This window comes from Aquarana catesbeiana, linkage group LG01 (assembly GCF_042186555.1).
Source record: "Aquarana catesbeiana isolate 2022-GZ linkage group LG01, ASM4218655v1, whole genome shotgun sequence".
In the NCBI taxonomy this organism is placed as follows: domain Eukaryota; kingdom Metazoa; phylum Chordata; class Amphibia; order Anura; family Ranidae; genus Aquarana; species Aquarana catesbeiana.
The window spans coordinates 128543880-128563136 of record NC_133324.1 but is presented as its reverse complement, the minus strand read 5'-3'; the positions used below and the strand labels follow the sequence as shown (position 1 = coordinate 128563136).

General features: G+C 39.7%; 1 protein-coding gene and 1 pseudogene across 3 annotated transcripts in view; both read right to left on the bottom strand.

Annotated features, from left to right (window-relative positions):
- The window catches only part of HOMER1 (homer scaffold protein 1), a 164073-nt gene that overhangs the window by 25100 nt on the left and 119716 nt on the right, over nucleotides 1–19257 (bottom strand). The gene's annotated exons all lie outside the window — the stretch shown is intronic.
- On the bottom strand, nucleotides 16627–16843 carry LOC141124358 (U2 spliceosomal RNA; annotated as a pseudogene).

Sequence of the window (19257 nt, the reverse complement as noted above, 5' to 3'; positions counted from 1 at the left end):
AGCAATAATTTTGGCCCTAGACCTCCTCTGTAACTCAAAACATGTAACCAGTAAAAAATTTTAAAGCGTCGCCTATGGGGATTTTTGAGTAGCAAAGTTTGGCGCCATTCCACAAGCGCATGCAATTTTGAAGGGTGACATGTTGGGTATCTATTTACTCGGCGTAAATTCATCTTTCACATTATGCAAAAACATTGGGCTAACTTTACTGTTTTGGTTTTTGTAAAGCACAAAACAGTTTTTTAAAAAAAAAAAACGCGTTAAAAAAATTGCTGCGCAAATACCATGTGAGATAAAAAGTTGCAACGACTGCCATTGTATTCTCTAGGGTCTTTGCTAAAAAAACATATATAATGTTTTGGGGTTCTGTGTAATTTTCTAGCTAATAAATGATGATTTTTACATGTAGGAGAGAAATGTCAGAATTGGCCTGGGTGCTCCAGAACGCCTGGAGGTGCTCCGTGCATGTTGGGCCTCTGTATGTGGCCACGCTGTGTAAAAGTCTCACACATGTGGTATCGCTATACTCGGGAGTAATAGCAGAATGTGTTTTGGGGTGTAATTTGTGGTATGCATATGCGGTGTTTGAGAAATAACCTGCTAATATGACAATTTTGTGGAAAAAAAAAAAAAGTAAAAAAAAAACCTTGATTTTGCAAAGAATTGTGGGAAAAAATGACAACTTCAAAAAACTCACCATGCATCTTTCTAAATACCTTGGAATGTCTTCTTTCCAAAAAGGGGTCATTTGGGGGGTATTTGTACTTTTCTGGCATGTTAGGGTCTCAAGAAATGTGATAGGCCGTCAGTACTTCAGGTGTGATCAATTTTCAGATATTCGCACCATAGCTTTTGGACTCTATAACTTTCAAAAAGACCAAATAATATCCACCGATTTGGGTTATTTTTACCAAAGATATGTAGCGGTATAAATTTTGGCCAAAATATTTGAAGAAAAATTACTAATTTGCAAAATATTATAACAGAAATGAAGAAAAATGTATTTTTTTACAGATTTTTCGGTCTTTTTTCTTTTACGGCACAAAAAATAAAGAACCCAGCGGTGATTAAATACCACCAAAAGAAAGCTGTATTTGTGTGAAAAAAAGGACAAAAATTTCATATAGATACAGTGTTGCATGACTGAGTAATTGTCATTCAAAATGTGAGAGCACCAAAAGCTGAAAATTGGTCTGGTTAGGAAGGGGGTTTAAGTGCCCAGTAGTCAAGTGGTTAAAATGTCTAAGTGTCTTTCATTGATGAAAGTAGCTCTAAGCTACGCCTTCACATTTATTTAACTAACTGGAATCCAGGAGTGCAAACTACTGACTCTAATTAGTCTATGGGTTCACTTACTTTTTCCTCCAGTACTGTGAATGTTTAATATGTGTGTTCAATAAAGAAATGATAAATAGAATTATTTGTGTGTTATCAGTTTAAGCACATTGTGTTTGTCTTGTGTTGTGACTTATGCCGTGTACACAGCATTTCCATGATTCATGTAAGGCCTGTTGCACCTGATACTCCTGTTTGAGCATCTAATTTTTCAGATTTTTTTCTGTATGTATTTGCATTTTCGCGCAAATTCGCACACACGCGCAAAAACTTATTCTAGCTTTTGCATTCTGCACAATATGTAACTGAGCATTTGCGCACATTTTTTTTTTTTTACTGCAGAATGCACGACGCTTGTTTACGCCAGTGGTGTCCCATCCATTGGGGGGCACGGACGCCGCCCCCCTCTATCCTCGTCACCCCCTATATGAATAATGGATAGATTCATGCATAGCATAGCATGAATCTATCAATGGCCGCCGCGGCCACCCCCAATTCAGGCATCCGGCCCCTTTCAGGAAGTCGGGCGCCTAAATTACAGCAGCAGGGGTGTTTTTTTGAAGCATCTGATTAGAGCCATAGGCTCTAATAGGCTTCAAAATAGGGTGGCTCGTGGCACAGAGCATTGCGCCATGAGCCCACCCAAGTGTTACAACAGCAAATGGTTTACGCGCCTGTGTGCATAGGCACATTGCAATTAACGGGCTGTATTTTAGCTCAGTAAAAAAAACGCTGTACTGATCTTTTTCAAGCTGCAGTGTGCAAAAGGCCTAACAAGTGCAGAGCAGTTCCCTGTTCACAGCTGTCAAAAAAAAAAAAAGCAGCCGACAATGTTTATCAACAATATTGGTTGTTCTTTTAGAGATCAAAGGGCTGAACTTCGGTCTGTAAATGAGGTCAGTTTAACCACTTAACCCCCCTGGTGGTAGTCCCAAGTCTGGCTCGGGGTGGATTTTCAATACCAAAGGCAGTATCCCCGAGCCACACTCGGGATCGCATCGCAGGATCCTTGTAGAGGATACTTACCTTGTCCCCTGGATCCTGCGATGTCTCCCCGCTGTGATCTGCGAGCCACCGTGTCTCGCTCGATTCACAGTGCCGAGCTCCGTTGCCTGCAAGCGTTGCGACGCACAGGGACGGAGTTCGGCGCCAAATTCAAAAAGTAAAGCACACAGTACAGATACAGTATACTGTAATCTTACAGATTACAGTACTGTATCAAATAATGACACATCCCCTTTGTCCCTAGTGGTCTGTCCAGTGTCCTGCATGCAGTTTTATATTATAAAACTGTTCTTTCTGCCAGGAAACTGGAGATTGTCCATAGCAACCAAAACTGTCTCTTTACATCAAAAGTGGCTTTAGACCAGCTAGAAAACAGTGATAATAAATTAGAATCACTTGCAGAATTGAGTGATAGTGATTTGTGGGGAAATCCGTCACCAAACACTAAAAGTAACGAAAGCGACAATTCTGCAACTTTCAGTGTTTTTTATTTGATTACATTATTGAATAATTTTTATTATTATTATATTATTATTTGGTATAATTAGTTATAGTTATTTATTTATTATAATTTTTTATTTAGTTTTTCAAACTTTATCATACCCGGGATGTCAACTAGACTCTTGTTTGGACAGATTTAAGTGAATTATTCCTAAGAATTACAGGCCTATAATATAAAACGCCAAATTTCTGTGCAAAATAATTGTACCGCTTTCAGCACCTAAAATCTGAAATAATCATACCACCAGGGAGGTTAAAGAGTTAAGCTGGATACACACTATACAGTTTTCTGTAGATTTTTTCCTTCAGATTTACCAAAACCATATGATATGAGTTCAAACCTTAAGAGTTTCAATTAGTATGAAATCAGGCAGGCCCTTGAGCAACATGGTCTTGGTAAATCTAAAGGAAATCAGACAAAAGTTGTATAGTGTGTATGGGTTCTTAGTCTTTTTCTGACACTTGTTGCTTACAAGTTAAAAATCTGTATTTTTTTAGCGCGAAAATTACTTAGAACCCCCAAACATTATATTTATATATTTTTTACCAGAGAACCTAGAGAATAAAATGGCGGTAGTTGCAATATTTTACATCACACTATATTTGCGCAGCGGTCTTTCAAACGCAATTTTTTGGGAAAAAATACACTTTAATGAATTAAAAAAAAACTAAACAGTAAAGTTAGCCCAATTTTTTGTATAATGTGAAAGATGATGTTACGTCGAGAATCGTGATCTTTATTCTAAGCAAAAAAATTGTGATTCTCATTTTATCCAGAATCGTGCAGCTCTACTACTGAGTTATTTATATAGGCCTATCAGGTGACGCTGAACATTTCTCTCACTTTTGGAATCTGTTATCTGCTCCCTCCCACCTTTTAAACATCTCAAAATAATTATTTTATCTCTTCAACCTGGTCTTTTAATACAGCTCTCAGGGGGTACCATGGCTAAGCTTCCCTCTTTCTTCCCCATCTTCCATTCTGTTTTTGAAATTACTTATCATGTGCCTTGTTTTCAATTTCTGCATTGCTCCTGACTGTATATGTCAGTTTATTTGAGTAGTGTTTCAATGCACAAAACAAATAATTGTCTGGACCCATACTATTGTATACTGACATACTGGTGTTGTCTTTGTGCTAATATGCCATTTTACTGTTCACATATATCTTCCGTGATTTTTGCCAATTTCCCTTCATTAAAAATTTAAAAATGGATATAAAAAGTCTACACACCCGTTAGAATGTCAGGTTTCTGTGATGTAAATAAAGAGACAAAGAAAAATAATTTCAGAACTTTTTTCACCTTTAATGTAACCTATAAACTGTACTACTCAATTGAAAAACAAACTGAAATCTTTTAGGGGGGGAGTAAACAGAAAAAACAAAAATAATGTGGTTGCAAAAGTGTGCACACCCTCTTATAACTGGGGATGTAGCTGTGTTCAGAATTAAGCAATCACATTCAAACTCATGTTAAATAGGAGTCAGTACACACCTCCCATCATTTAAAATGCCTCTGATTGACCCCAAATAAAGTTCAGCTGTTCTAGTAGGTCTTTCCTGACATTTTCTTAGTCGCATCCTACAGCTAAAGAAATGGTCCGAGGAGAGCTTCCAAAGCATCAGAGGGATCTCAGTGTTAAAAGGTATCAGTCAGGAGAAGGGTACAAAAGAATTTCCAAGGCATTAGATATACCATGGAAAACAGTGAAGACAGTCATCATCAAGTGGAGAAAATATGGCACAACAGTGACATTACCCCGAACTGGACATCCCTCCAAAATTGATGAAAAGATGACAAGAAAACTGGTCAGGGAGGCTACCAAGAGGCCTACAGCAATATTAAAGGAGCTGCAGGAATATCTAGCAAGCACTGGCTGTGTGGTACATGGGACAACCATCTCCCATATTCTTCATATGTCTGGGCTATGGGGTAGATTGGCAAGAAAGAAGCCTTTTCTTACGAAGAAAAACATCCAAGCCTGGCTAAATTTTGCAAAAAACACATCTGAACAGTTCCAAATACCAGTCAATATTGGTACAAAACCTTCAGGCTTCGCTAGAAAGCTGAACATGAAGAGGAACTTCATCTTTCAACATGACAACGACCCAAACTGTACATCCAAATCAACAAAGGATCTGTGATCTGAAGAGGGCTGTGCACAGGAGATGCCCTCAAAAATTTAACAGGCTTGGAGTGTTTTTGCAAAGAAGAGTGGGCAAATATTGCCAAGTCAAGATGTGCCATGCTGATAGACTCATATCCAAAAATAACTAAGTGCTGTAATAAAATCAAAAAGGTGCTTCAACAAAGTATTAGTTTAAGGGTGTGCACACTTATGTAACCATATTATTTTAGTTTTACCTCCCTCCACCTAAAAGATTTCAGTTTGTTGTTCAACTGAATTGTACAGTTTATAGGTCACTTTAAAGCTGGAAAAAGTTCTGAAATGATTTATCTTTCTATCGTTTTTTTTACATCACAGAAACCTGACATTTTAATAGGGGTGTGTAAACGTTTTATATCCACTATACATATATATATATATATATATATATATATATATATATATATATAATTTGAAGCCACAACTTTTTCCCTTTACTTCTTGTCCTGTAGAAAGTAAGAAGTAAAAAGTAATCTCTCTAGTTCCCTTCTATTCCTGTTCCAATGACAACTTAAAATGTTAAATTTCCCCTTAATTTCAGTCCTGGTGACAATGGTCATCTTCACAGTGGCAACACGTAACAGCAAAAAGAAAAAAAAAGATAGGGTTGATAACCTATCCAAACTTTATTCAAAATGAACACTTTTTGTTTTATAAAACTCTTTAAATCGCAGCAGTTAAAGTGATATTAAAGTCCTGTTTTTTATGGTTAAAAATAACATGTTATACTTACCTGCTCTATGCAGTGGTTTTGCATAGAACAACCTGGATCCTCCTCTTCTCCTGGCCCCTCCTACCTGCCAGGTGCCCCTACAGCAATTAGTTTGCTATGGGGACACCTGAGCCGAGTCAATGCTCTGTGTGTCCATTCAGACACAGAGCTGCGGCTTGGCCTTGCCCCTTCTCTCATTGGCTGACTGACTTTGACAGCAGTGGAAGCCAATGGCGCCCACGGCTGTGTCTCAGCCAATCAGAAGGGAGAGTCCTGGACAGCCAAGTCTCTTATACAACATCGCTGGATCGAGATGGAGCCCAGGTAATATTAGGGGGGCTGCTGCACACTGAAGGTTTTTTTATCTTAATGCATTGAATGCATTAAGATAAAAAAAACTTCTGCCTTTAGAACCCATAACAGATGCCGCAAATTGATAGACTTGGGTACCCAAAATTAAGAAATCTTGTTTTTCACTGCGACCTGAAATTTCAAAGCACAAATAAAGCTGCTTACACTGGTGTAAAAGCTCTTTGAAAGTACAATAGGCATTTGTCAGCCATAAGAACCCTTAAATTGTAATATTCTGTGTATGTTTGTACTATAAAATGTTTGTACCAATCTGTCACGAATTCGCACGCCCACGGCTACTAACTAACCGCGACGTGCGTTCCGTGACCGGGTATATGAGGAACTAAGGGAATAAGGGGGAACTTATACTGCGCAATGTAAGATTGGCTGTAGTATTTTCACAGCCTGCACTACCTTTGGCAACCACTAGAGGGAGACTCCACTCCAATCCAGCTAGCTGACCACACACAGGCAGATACAAATCTTACATACAATCTGGTGCACTCTAAGGGTTGGGGAGCAGTCTAGCAATTACTACACACTTCTAGGATTCCTCCAGCTATCCTGCAAGCTTGAACCCCGGTGTTAATCACTCTTCCCACTGTCCCCACACCCACACACCAGACACACAATAAACGATAGCCTGCCACCACCCAACAGTTTGTCCGCAGACTGGTCTGCTGAGCCACCACACACACAGATCTCTGTCTGGCAGATCTGTTAGCTTACAATCTGCATGCAATCTGCCAACACACAGTGCAATTGCATACCTCCCCCCCCCCTCCTGTCATTTTGGAATATAATTTACCTTACTTTATTACAGCTGCTATGGCCATTATCCCTTTTGCACATATCAGTGACTCCAGCTGTGTGGAGCTTTCATGAGCGCCTGGATCGTTTAAACGATTGTACCCCCCGATCCTTACCATTGTATGCTCCCTTTTCACTGTATTTCACCGCCCTCGCTGATCACGTTGCAGGGGTAAGTTATGGTCCCTATTACCTGCGTGCATTCTCCTTCCTTTTCTTTCAGCCTTGCCTAATTTTCACTTGGACCTAATCCTAGGCCCTGCTCACCACTCTATCCTCCTATCTTTCCTTTCCCTCTCCCCCCCCCCCCTCCCCACTCGCCCACTTTTTCCCCCCCTCTCTCCTCCCTTTTTCCCCCAAAAAACCCCCACACAACCCCCCCCCGTTCCCTCCCCCCCCCCCGGTTTCCCCCTCCCTCCTTCCCGCCCCGCCCCCCCTTTTCCCACTTCCCCCTCCCCCTCCTCCCCCTCCCCCAACCCCTCCCCCCTTCCCTGTCCTTCCCCTTCCTTTTTCCCCCCCTTCCCCCCCTCCCCTTTCCCCCCCCCTTCCCCCCCCCCATTTTTCCCCCCCTCCCCTCCTTCCTATTACCTTCCTCCCTTCTTCTTTCTTTTTCTCTCTCTTCTTTTTTTCCCTTAACTACTCTAATTTCTAGTTTCTGTTCTTTGCACACTGGGTTCCAAACTTAGAGGTAATTTATGGGTACCCCTCTACTTTTTCACGCCTTAATCTGTGTTGTGGTTTAATGACCCACACATATACCAATTACCTAAATATTTTACCCACCAGAGGCTGTTCTGTTATCCCCTGTGTTCGTCGCAGGGGGAATTGTATGGGGCCCCATATATCTACAGAGAATACCTGAGCGGGTGAGCCTGTCCTTTCTTTATTCAACCTGTATATTATTGTTCAATGTAATTTCAATGACCTCGCTGCCACCATTACAAAAACTTTACGCATCTGTGAATCTTTGTATATTTATTTGTTTTTTATGCTACATTTTAGACTTTACTCTCCTGAGGAAGCGGTGAATACCGCGAAACCGGTCGAGAATCCAAGTCATTGTTACAATCTCTGTTATTACTGGATGCAATTCATGTGGTTGTATATATTGCCTTGTCCTGTATTGCAACTGTATATGTCATTGCATTATTGTGTTATATACATTCTTTTAAAATGGATTTCTATTAAAAATATAGTTTTTATCCTATTACTTCCTCTTCACCCTTTTGTACTAATACCCTACTACCCTCAGTACCGAAATAGTCCCCTGTGTTTTTCCCTGTGTGTGGGGGGTTGGGACACCTGCCGACAGAAGCAGCGAACTGCGGCACTCCCTACTCCCTGCCTTCTTTTGTAGTAGATTGTTGGGATGATGGTACTTTATACTTGATAACTTAACTATTTAATCGTAGGCGCTCTGTCCTATTGCAATTGCATACCGATTGGCATGTAAATTAAACCGAGTACTTAGGCACTAAAATACAACAACTTCTCCAGAGATATGAGTCCTAGCTTAGTACACAGAAGTCACTTATTAATTTTATCATTTAATATCCCGAAAGTGGGCAGTGCATATAAGATATACAAAGAAAAAGGATTTACCAAAAAAGATACAAAGAATGCAGAAAGACACACAATTGGCAATTTGCTATGAAAATAAAAAGGGATAAAAACAGAAATAAACTTTACCCAAGTCTATTTGTTAGTAGAAGCATACTGGAACATGTGGGAACTCCCCAGTTTCGAACTGGCTTCGTGCTATCCCCTCTTCAGTCTATCATGAATGCTGCTGCCAGACTTATCCACCTTACCAACCGCTCAGTGTCTGCCAACCCTCTCCTCCAATCCCTACACTGGCTCCCAATCACCCAGCGAATTAAATTCAAAATTCTAACCATAACATACAAAGCCATTCACAACTCTGCCCCAAGCTACATCACTAATCTTGTCTCCAAATATCACCCAAATCGTCCTCTCTGCTCTTCTCAAGACCTCCTACTCTCAAGCTCTCTCATCTCCTCCTCCCATGCTCGTCTCCAGGATTTCTCCAGAGCCTCTCCCATCCTCTGGAACTCGCTACCTCCATCTATCCGGCTATCCCCTACTCTTGCTACCTTCAGGCAATCCCTGAAAACTCATCTCTTCAGGAAAGCCTATAATGTCTCCAACTAATCTCCTACCACTTCCACCAGCTCATTCCCCACAGTTACAACCTTTTGTACCACCTGCCCCACCCTATTAGATTGTAAGCTCTTCTGAGCAGGGCCCTCTTAATCCTATTGTATTGTATTGTATTATAACAGTATTGTCTCCCTTTTATATTGTAAAGCGCTGCGTAAACTGTTGGCGCTATATAAATCCTGAATAATAATAATAATAATAAAATAAATACAAATTACACTTAGTGTGCAAGTTATTAGTATACTGTGGCATTTGAACATTTGTCACCTTCTTACACCACCAGCATCCTGGCATGTTGACCCAAGAAAGCAGCATCCACAGACTCATGCTAAATGCAAACCTTTCTATCTATCTGTTGCAGTAGTAACTGAGATCCATCAGACAGGACATGGCCTTGTGCTCACTGCAGCATCACTTTCCTGTTTTTAGTTGACAAGAGTGGAACTTGATATAGTATTCTATTGCTATAGCCCATTATCTTCAAAGTTCCACAGGTTGCACATCCAGAGAATAATAGTTTTCTTTGTTTTATTGCTGGTCAAACAACAGTAACTTGTGACCATGTGTGCATGCTTTATGTATTTATTTATATCAGCATTGCCGATTTGGTTGAAATGAAATTATGACCATCTACACGGGATCTTACTGGTAAAAAGGATCTGCATAAAAAAAACACATGAAAAGATTTGTAAAGTGCTTGCATTTGCACATGCACGTTGCACATCTGTGCAACATTTAGATGCATAAAATTCTACGTTAATTTCAATAAGTTTATGTACATACATAATTTACATGTGTAAATTACTGACCTTGGATACAAACTTTACTATCTCTTTTTTGGGGATCTGAACATAGCGCAAGTTTACTGATATGCACTGTGTGCATGGACCCATAGGAAACAATAGAACCACAGGCAGATCCTTAAAAAAAAAAAAAAAAAACGCTCTACCGGTAGAAAAACTGTTATAATTTAAAGCTTATGCATACAGCCACAAAAAAAAGTGACCACTGAGAGTATATTTCTGACAGCATTGAGACACACCAAGGGATGTATTTACAAAGAATTGTCATAGCTGTTCATCCTTCAAAATTAATACTGCTTGCTGATTGATTGCTAGAGGTTACTGGACATCTATACCACTCACTAATTGGTTGTTAGAGGTTACTGCACATTATTACTGCTCACTGATTGGTTCCTAGAGGTTACCGCATAGCCTTACTGCTCAATGATTGAACGCAAGAGGTTAGTGCACAGCATTACTGCTCACTGATTGGCTGCTAAAGGTTACAGCACATCATCTCCTCACTGCCTGCACACCATGGACTGGGGAGGTGAGAGGACCCATCAATAGACAGAAAACTCCTAGAAATCCTAGGACTCCTGAGATCAGTAGCTATGCTGAGGGAGGGGGGGTGGGTGTGATCAGTGGCAATGCTGGGGGGTTGATGGGATCAGTGGCAGTGGTGGGGGGATGGGATTAGGTAGGAGGCAGTACACTGTGGCACAGTACGAATTATGTAGAGCAAAGCTGGAAATCTTTGGCAAGTATATAGTGGGGGATTCTACCAATGTAGTGGGGAATTTACAATGACCACCAATGTGAGGGTGGGATTTGCACTGATCACTAGGTAACAGGGGATTTTATGCCACCCACCAATAGAAAAGAGGGATTTTTCTACACTGACACCGATGTAATAAGAGCATTTACACCAACCACCAGTGTAAGGGAGAATATACAATGACCTCCATGTCAGGGGGAATTTACACTTACAACCATTGTCAAAGAGAATTGAACTAACCACCAATGTAAGGTGACACTTCTACACTGACCACCAATGTTAGGGGGAGTTTACACTGACCAACAATGTAAAGGAGGATTTACAAAGCTAATAAAGGGTCTGGAGGACAATAGTTATGAAGAAAGGTTGCAAGCACTGAACTTATTCTCTCTGGAGAAGAGACGCTTGAGAGGGGATATGATTTCAATTTACAAATACCATACTGGTGACCCCACAATAGGGATAAAACTTTTTTGCGGAAGGGAGTTTAACACGACACGTGGCCACTCATTAAAATTAGAAGAAAAGAGGTTTAACCTTAAACTACGTAGAGGGTTCTTTACTGTAAGAGTGGCAAGGATGTGGAATTCCCTTCCACGGGCGGTGGTCTCAGCGGGGGGCATCGATAGTTTCAAAAATATATTAGATAAGCACCAGTATGACCGCAACATACAGGGATATACAATATAATACTGCCATATAATCACACACATACTTGATGGACTTGTGTCTTTTTTCAATCTCACCTACTATGTAACTATGTAACACTGACCACCAGTGTAAGGGCAATTCTGCACTTACCACCAATGTAAAGGGAAATGTACACTGATCACCAATGTTATGAAGAATTTACACTGACAACCAATGTAATGGGGGATTTTACATCAAAAGTCAATAAAGGGGATTTCTACTCAGGCCACCAATGTAAGGGGGATTTACACTCATCACCAATTTAAAGGGGGCTTCTACATGAACCACCTATGTAAGGGAGGATTCGAAACTGACCACAAATGCAAGTTTGGCTTTTTTTTTAATGATGGCCGATATAAAGAGGAGTTTCTACACTGGCCACCAATGTAATGGGGATTTACACAGACCACTAATGTATTAGGAGCATTCACAGTAACCACCAATGTAAAGAGGTATTTACACTGACCACCAATGTAAGGGGGATCTTCACACTGGTCACTAGTGTGAATGAAAGGATTGTACACCAAGCCCAAATGTAATGCGAAGATTTACACTGACCACCAATGTAACTGAGAGATTTAGCCTGCATTTACATTTGTGTGTGTGTACTCCTTTACCTCCCTAGTGGGCAGCATTCAGCAGAAGTGATGGTAGATATGACCTCAGGGGGACATGATATACATATGAATGCCACAGTCCACAACTATTTACATATTAATGCCACCACTATATACATATCAATGCAGGTTATTTAAATGTAAACACATGGTCTGCAGGTGAGTCATCTGTACATGGCAATAGGGCAGAGCTGGGCAGCAGCAACAGAACTTTACACTGAGATACCGGGACACAGCACTTCAAGGGACAAGGGAACTGGGATAGTTGGCAAGTATGAGGCAGCTGCTTTGGGACCCACAACAATGATGTGGCCCAGGGCAGCTGCCCCTTTTGTCCTGCCTTAAAAATGGTCCTGCTGTGGAATTAAGGCAAAATCCAATGTTCTTGTGCTACATTTTCTGCAGATGGAATGTGTCAATGGGGAAATACCACATTATGGCCACTAGATTAAGCTTAGTAGCATACTTATTTTCTATGATAGTCAGCACCATCTACTGGCCATGATGCAACATTTCCCCTACTCCCACATTTAATCTGCAAAGAATATATTTATTTGGCATTGGAATACCATGGTTTGGTCCTTCATTCAACCACTTGTCCCCTTCCTTTTCCCATTTTTTTTGAACTGCAAAGAATATAGCCTGAGAGCATTTAATTTGCACTGAATGAATTTACATGCAGCTTTCATGGATGAACAGCTATGCAATTTTTTTATAAATACACCCCAAGCGTCTGAATGAGATGCTGTGACTAGATACAGGGCTAACTCTGTCAGAGAAACATTTTTGGAACTGCAACTTGAGAATCTATTATACAGTAAATGTGGCTGGTATAGGCTACTTGCATCATCTGAAAGTGAGATTTTACCTTAGTAAATAGTAATAAGGTATGGCTGACCCAGCAGCTCCTAAAACATATTTCAAACATTCTATATAAACACAACGGTTACAATAGCAAAGGAAAGATCACAGAGGTTTAACTGATTCTCTAATTCTAATGACTATAATGTAAATGAAGTGATTAAAGCTTCTATAACAACACAAGCACTCATTGAAATTAGGGTTCCCAAAAATAAAACGCAAACGCTTCCCAGGCAGCCCTGTTTCACATACTCATAGCTCTCCTGATTAATTTAATGGCGTACATCAATGCTATTTCACGCTGTTAGACCATAAACCCAGCTGAACGATCTTCACTCCATGTTGGAAATTATCATTAGAATTAATGCGAGTCATTAAAGAAGCGCCTTCATTATCTGCACGTCGGATCACAATTCACTGCCAAAGGCTATGAAAGCAGTTTTATTTTCTGCAAAGTAGGTCAGTTATGAAAAATAAATCCCATTAGTTTCACCATATGGAGTATTATTTGGCATCGGAGATAAGCATACAATTATTTAAGCTCACCAAAAAAAAAAAAAAAGATAAACAGCAAAAGCTTATAAGGACCAGAGATTGTTGAATATATTGGTGTCATTCTGCTTAGGAAACAAACATCCTACTTACTTTTAAGAGCAAGAAAGTTCAAATTAAAATATCTAAGTGAAATTTATTGGACTTACATGTGGTGGGAAATTTTTGTGGAGTTTTGGACCCAGTACTCTTTTTGTACTCTTATTGAGAGCAGCAAAATTGAAGCTGTTCTTTTTTTTTTTTTTTATTGGATAACTGGTTCCAGGAACCTGACCAGTCCCACCTTTGACCTGAATCCATAGTGGGCAAACTTACCAACCTTGGTTAGCAAGCCATGATGGACTTTAAGTAGGATAATCTATGCCGAATGCCAGCAGTAGATGTGACAATTATGGAAATTGTTCATCAACTTTCAGTAAACCCCCCCAAAAAAAAAAAACTTGGAATTGAAAGATTTGGAGGAATCGAAAACCTATTGAGTTTAAAATGTCCTGATTCTGATAGACCTAATGATCGATATTGAGCTGGAAGTCGGTCAAAACCACAGCAATGGCAGGTAAAAATTAAGTTACTTTGGTGGACCTTAAGAGCTGGCTACATTGTACATGTATGGATACATTGTAAAATGTTAGCTGCAGATTATAGCATAAGTAAATGTGGTTAATGAAACACATCAAGAGAAAATTCCAAGTCTATGGAATATTCAAATCACCAAAAGCATTAATATGTGAAAAAATTATGATTTGTAACATTAGCTGGACCTGGAAAAACAATGGATTGGATTGTATTGTGTTAACAAATATGAATATGAAAGAAATTACCAGCTGGGACATGTGGTTTTAATATGTATGATTCTTTTATGATGAAATTAACATTATGAGATTTTAGATTCTTTTTGCACTTGATCTTGAGTGTAAAGTACCATCCAGTACTTTGTTTCCAATGGTAGCTGAAAGTCATTTTTAATTGATTTTCGACCCACTTTTATCAACTAATGTTGCTCAAAATTGGGAAATGTTCTCTGAAATTGCTCAAAATGGTGCGTGGCAGATGGGTGTGCCCTGATCAGTTTCATACAATCAGATTTTCAAAGTCTGGAGACAACTTTCAAAAATCTTACAAAATTGCAAAATACTGTATATGGATGGCCAGCATATGTGGGTCCAAACCCTTCATAATTCTAAACCCAAAACCAAAACTTTAATATATTACAGCTTACCAATCATTAGATGCGGTGGCTGCATTATTTTCCTTTTTTTAATCTTTTTTCCCTTTGTCTTCATCTGGTAATATAGCCAGTAGCACACCTCCTTTATTAGAGTGCCTCCACTCTGAATGAAGGAGCACAGGGAGCACATTTGGACAGGAGCATTGTTAATCGGGGGTGGGGGGGGGGGGTGTTAGATGTACTAATAGATTTAAATACACTAACAAATTGAAGCCAAACTCCAGCTAACACTTTATAAAGAGTTACAGCAGTTACAGCTTTTTTCCCTTTTGAGATAAAGGTTTTACATGAATAAATAAAAGCTGATCATTTTAAGCATGAAGTGTTGATAGGGGGCGCTGTGACTATTAATTAGATATATTCCTACATATATCAATTTGTGAACAGATGCCAAAATACATATCAACTTAAATATACAGAAACTTAAATATGCATAACACTGTAAATATTATAAATTAAAAAAGTCCATATTCATCTGTGATTGTTCAAAAAATGAAAATGTGGTTGGTAAATCAATATGTGTAGATATCCTCCACCGCTTGCAAACATCCAACAACACCCAAAGCGCTCTTGTAAAATATCTGCTCACCAAACAGCCATGACCTCTTTACCTATAAAGAAGGTCAGAATTTACTTGTGCTGCTACCTTGCAGCTTGGTGTGGTATCTCAGACTGTCTGACTATGTTCTCCTCTGCCCCACAGAGGGTAACATGAGTTGAGAAAGACAAAGTGGACCCAAATAGCGTAATATTGCTTGGTTTATTAAAACAACAAATGGTGAAAACAAAATGCCTGCTTACATTGCTAAGTGCCTGTGTCCTGGCACTAGATGGTATCGCGTATGTGGTCAGGTGGAGCCACACTGAGTCCTGCTCACACTTGGATTGGCGTGCGTTCCTCTGCCGCTGGAGATAGAACCGGAAGCTGGGACCTGGAAATTACATGACCGGAAGACCCCTAGAGGTCAAATCATTTCTGGGTCCCAGCTAGTGCCGGGACACAGGCACTTAGCAATGTAAGCAGGCATTTTCTTTTTACCATTTGTTGTTTTAATAAACCAATCAATATTACGCTATTTTGGTCCATTTTGTCTGGGCCAAAGCACCAGTCGCTGGGTATCCATCTGACCAGCCCATTGGTGAGTATGAGGTCTTTTCTGATGACCTCTCTGAACATTTACCTCATATGCCTCCATTGTTAACATATATTTATTGATCTCATTACTTATATTGCAGATACAATACTAATATTTATGCATCCACCCCTGAAGAAGCGAGCGTGGTCTCACGAAATGCGTGGGGTTTCATTGATACTTGTATTTTGCCTTCTTACATTTCTGTACAACTGTATGTGGATTGTTATTGTTTTATTGTGTATGTACTGCCGATACAGACCCACCCAAGTACTTGGTGGGGCTCCCCTGAAGGGAGACCCCATGAGAGAGGGGGAACCATGTCCACCCCCTCCCAAGACTTTCAGGGCAGGTCCGAGGACCTACACCCTATCAGTCACACGTGCAAAAACCGTGTACAAACATAAAAATACAAAAAGTGACAAACAAGGGCTTAAATAAAAGAAAGTGGGGGAGAAGGAAGTGGAGAGGAGAATGAAAAGTGGTCAATGTGTGAAACAATGACCAGGCCCTCCGTTCAGGAAGCAAAAATTACTCTGTTCCCAGCCAAAAGGCCTGGCCCAGGAGGCAGGTGAGAAAAAAGTGTGGTATGGTGCAGTGACCGTGACTCACTGTGACCCTCACTCACAGTCATCTTACGGCACCCCCTGGACTGCCACTGCAGGGACACACACACCATGGGCTTTTTTTCCAACCCTGGCCCTCAGCCAGACCGGCACAGCCCCCACCCCTACCAGGAAGGCCTGGAGCTCTGAGAGCTTAGGGAGAGCCCTGGATGCAAGGGCTAAACTACCACTCCCATTACATTCAGGAAATACTAACCGCCCCCCTGGTGGGAAAGGGGGGGCCAGTGTTCTTTCCTGAAAGACTGACAGAAACAAAGACCGCACCAATCTAGGCCAGAAGGCAGCACCCATCCTCACCAGAAGCACCCTTATGGCCTGCTCAGACACAACCAATCATCAACCTTTATGACCAAAGAGCGCCAACATGGCCCCTACTGAAACAGACCGTCCAGGTACAATTACACATCGGATTTGCATCTGCCTTTCCCATTTGGGAGTAGAATAGTGCCTCCTCTGCAAATAGATAAGAACAGATACTACACTTGATCTTAGCCAAAAGGCCGAGAAGCTGTAAATCAAATCCATTTTTTTTTTTCCCACTCAGAAATCTCAAATCTTCAGTTTTTAAAAACTTAAGTCTTTAAACTTGAAATACACATCATCGTGGAAATATATATATATATATATATATATATATATATATAATTTTTTTTTTTTTTCATTATTCTATTCCAATTTTTAGCTTTTCAAAATCTCTCAGCTTGCACAGTCCCAAAATCTTTTTTATCTTTCAAAAAATATGTATATAAATAACTTAAACCAAGTCTGATACATCCATTAACTGAAATTTCTTTTTTCTTGAATAGATATATATTTCTGGCCTTCCATAACACAAGCTTCATCGAACAGGTAAGTAACCAGACTCTTCTAAATTCTTCTTTTCTTATTCCAAAACCATACATTATTATTTCATAATCTATAGTATTTAAAGTACTTAGTTCCTTAACCCCCCTAGCGGTATTCCCGAGTCTGGCTCGGGGTGGATTTTCAATACCAACAGCGGTAACCCCAAGCCAGATCGCAGATCGGGATCGCATCACAGGATCCATGAAGAGTTTACTTACCTTGTCCCCTGGATCCTGCGATGTCTCTCCGCTGTGATCGGCGAGCCGCTGTGTCTCGCTTGTTTCACAGTGCCGAGCTCCGTTCCCTGCGAGCGTTGCGACGCACGGGGACGGAGTTCGGCGGCAAATTCAAAAAGTGAAACACACAGTATAGATACAGTATACTGTAATCGTACAGATTACAGTACTGTATCAAATAATTACACATCTCCTTTGTCCCTAGTGGTCTGTCCAGTGTCCTTCATGCAGTTTTATATTATAAATACTGTTCTTTCTGGCCGGAAACTGGAGATTGTCCATAGCAACCAAAACTGTCTCTTTACATCAAAGGTGGCTTTAGAGCAGCTAGAAAACAGCGATAATAAATTAGAATCACTTGCAGAATTGAGTGATAGTGATTTGTGGGAAAATCCGTCATCAAACACTAAAAGTAATGACAGCGACAATTCTGCAACTGAGCAAATTTCAGTGTTTTTGATTTGATTACATCATTGATTAATTTTTATTATTATTATATTATTATTTGTTATAATTATTTATAGTTATTTATTATATTATAATTTTTAATTTCGTTTTTCAAACTTTATCATACCGGGATGTCTACTAGACTCTGGTTTGGACAGATTTAAGTGAATTATTCCTAAGAATTACAGGCCTACAATATAAAACGCCAAATTTCTGTGCAAAATAATGGTACCGCTTTCAGCACCTAAAATCTGAAATAATCATACTGTCAGGGGGGGTTAACGAGTAAACTTATTTTTCTTAAACATTTTTGAGCAAAAGTACAGTTCCAAAGAATGTGCATCACTGTTTCTGAACCGCAAAACTCTCTTACACATTTAGGGTTTCTTACTAGACTTCGTCCATATTGAAAATTTCTAGTAGGTAAGCATTCTTTCACACTGTTCCAGTTTAAATCTTTTTGCTCATTTATTAATGCTGGGTATGATACAGCCTCCCATATTCCTTTTGTTGCTTTATATGAATCATTTTTGATTGGACTCATTATTATTTTGTCTTCTACTGTTTTTTCAGCTTCTGGTGGTTCCTTAAAATCTCCACATCTATGTCCATAAGTTTATACTCTCTGAGAGTTTTTTCTATTTGTATATAGTTTTCTGGAGGCATTTGTTTAGTTGGTTTTGTATGGTCTTGATCCACCCATCTGTATTTTTTTGAAAAAAAGCCCAACTGGTATCTCAAAAAAATCATTTATTCGAGATTCTCTGTCCAGTAATTTATTTATAATAAAAGAAAAATATTTTAAACGTAAAATTTTTTTTAATATCTGGAACATTTTTTCCACCTTTACATTTAGGCTTGTAGATTTCTTCTCTCTTCATAATCTCCATCTTGGCTCCCCAGAAGAAATTAAAACAATATTTGATCACCTTCTTTAGAAACATAAGTGGTGGGAAAAAAATCATTGAAACGTACAAAATAATAGGCAAGATCACTTGTTTTACAATTAATATTTTACCCTCCATTGTTAGCATCCTTAGTCTCCAGAAATCTAATTTTTTCTTGACTCTTTCCAGAAGTTCCACCCAGTTTTTTCTGTTACTGCAGTTTCTTGAGAACCAGATTCCTAAAATTTTCACTTCTGTCACTACAGGTATTTTGATGTTGGGTTCTACTTAGAAATTTCCAACCAAGAAAATTCCAGATTTATCAAGGTTTATTTTGAATCCTGATCCACTGCAAAACCAGTCCACAATTCTTATAGCTCTTTTTAACCACTTAAGGACCGCCTCACGCTGATGTACGTCAGCAAGGCGGCACGGGCAGGCAAAATCACGTACATACACGTGATTTGCCTCCCGCGGGTGGGGGGTCCGATCAGACCCCCCCCCGGTGCC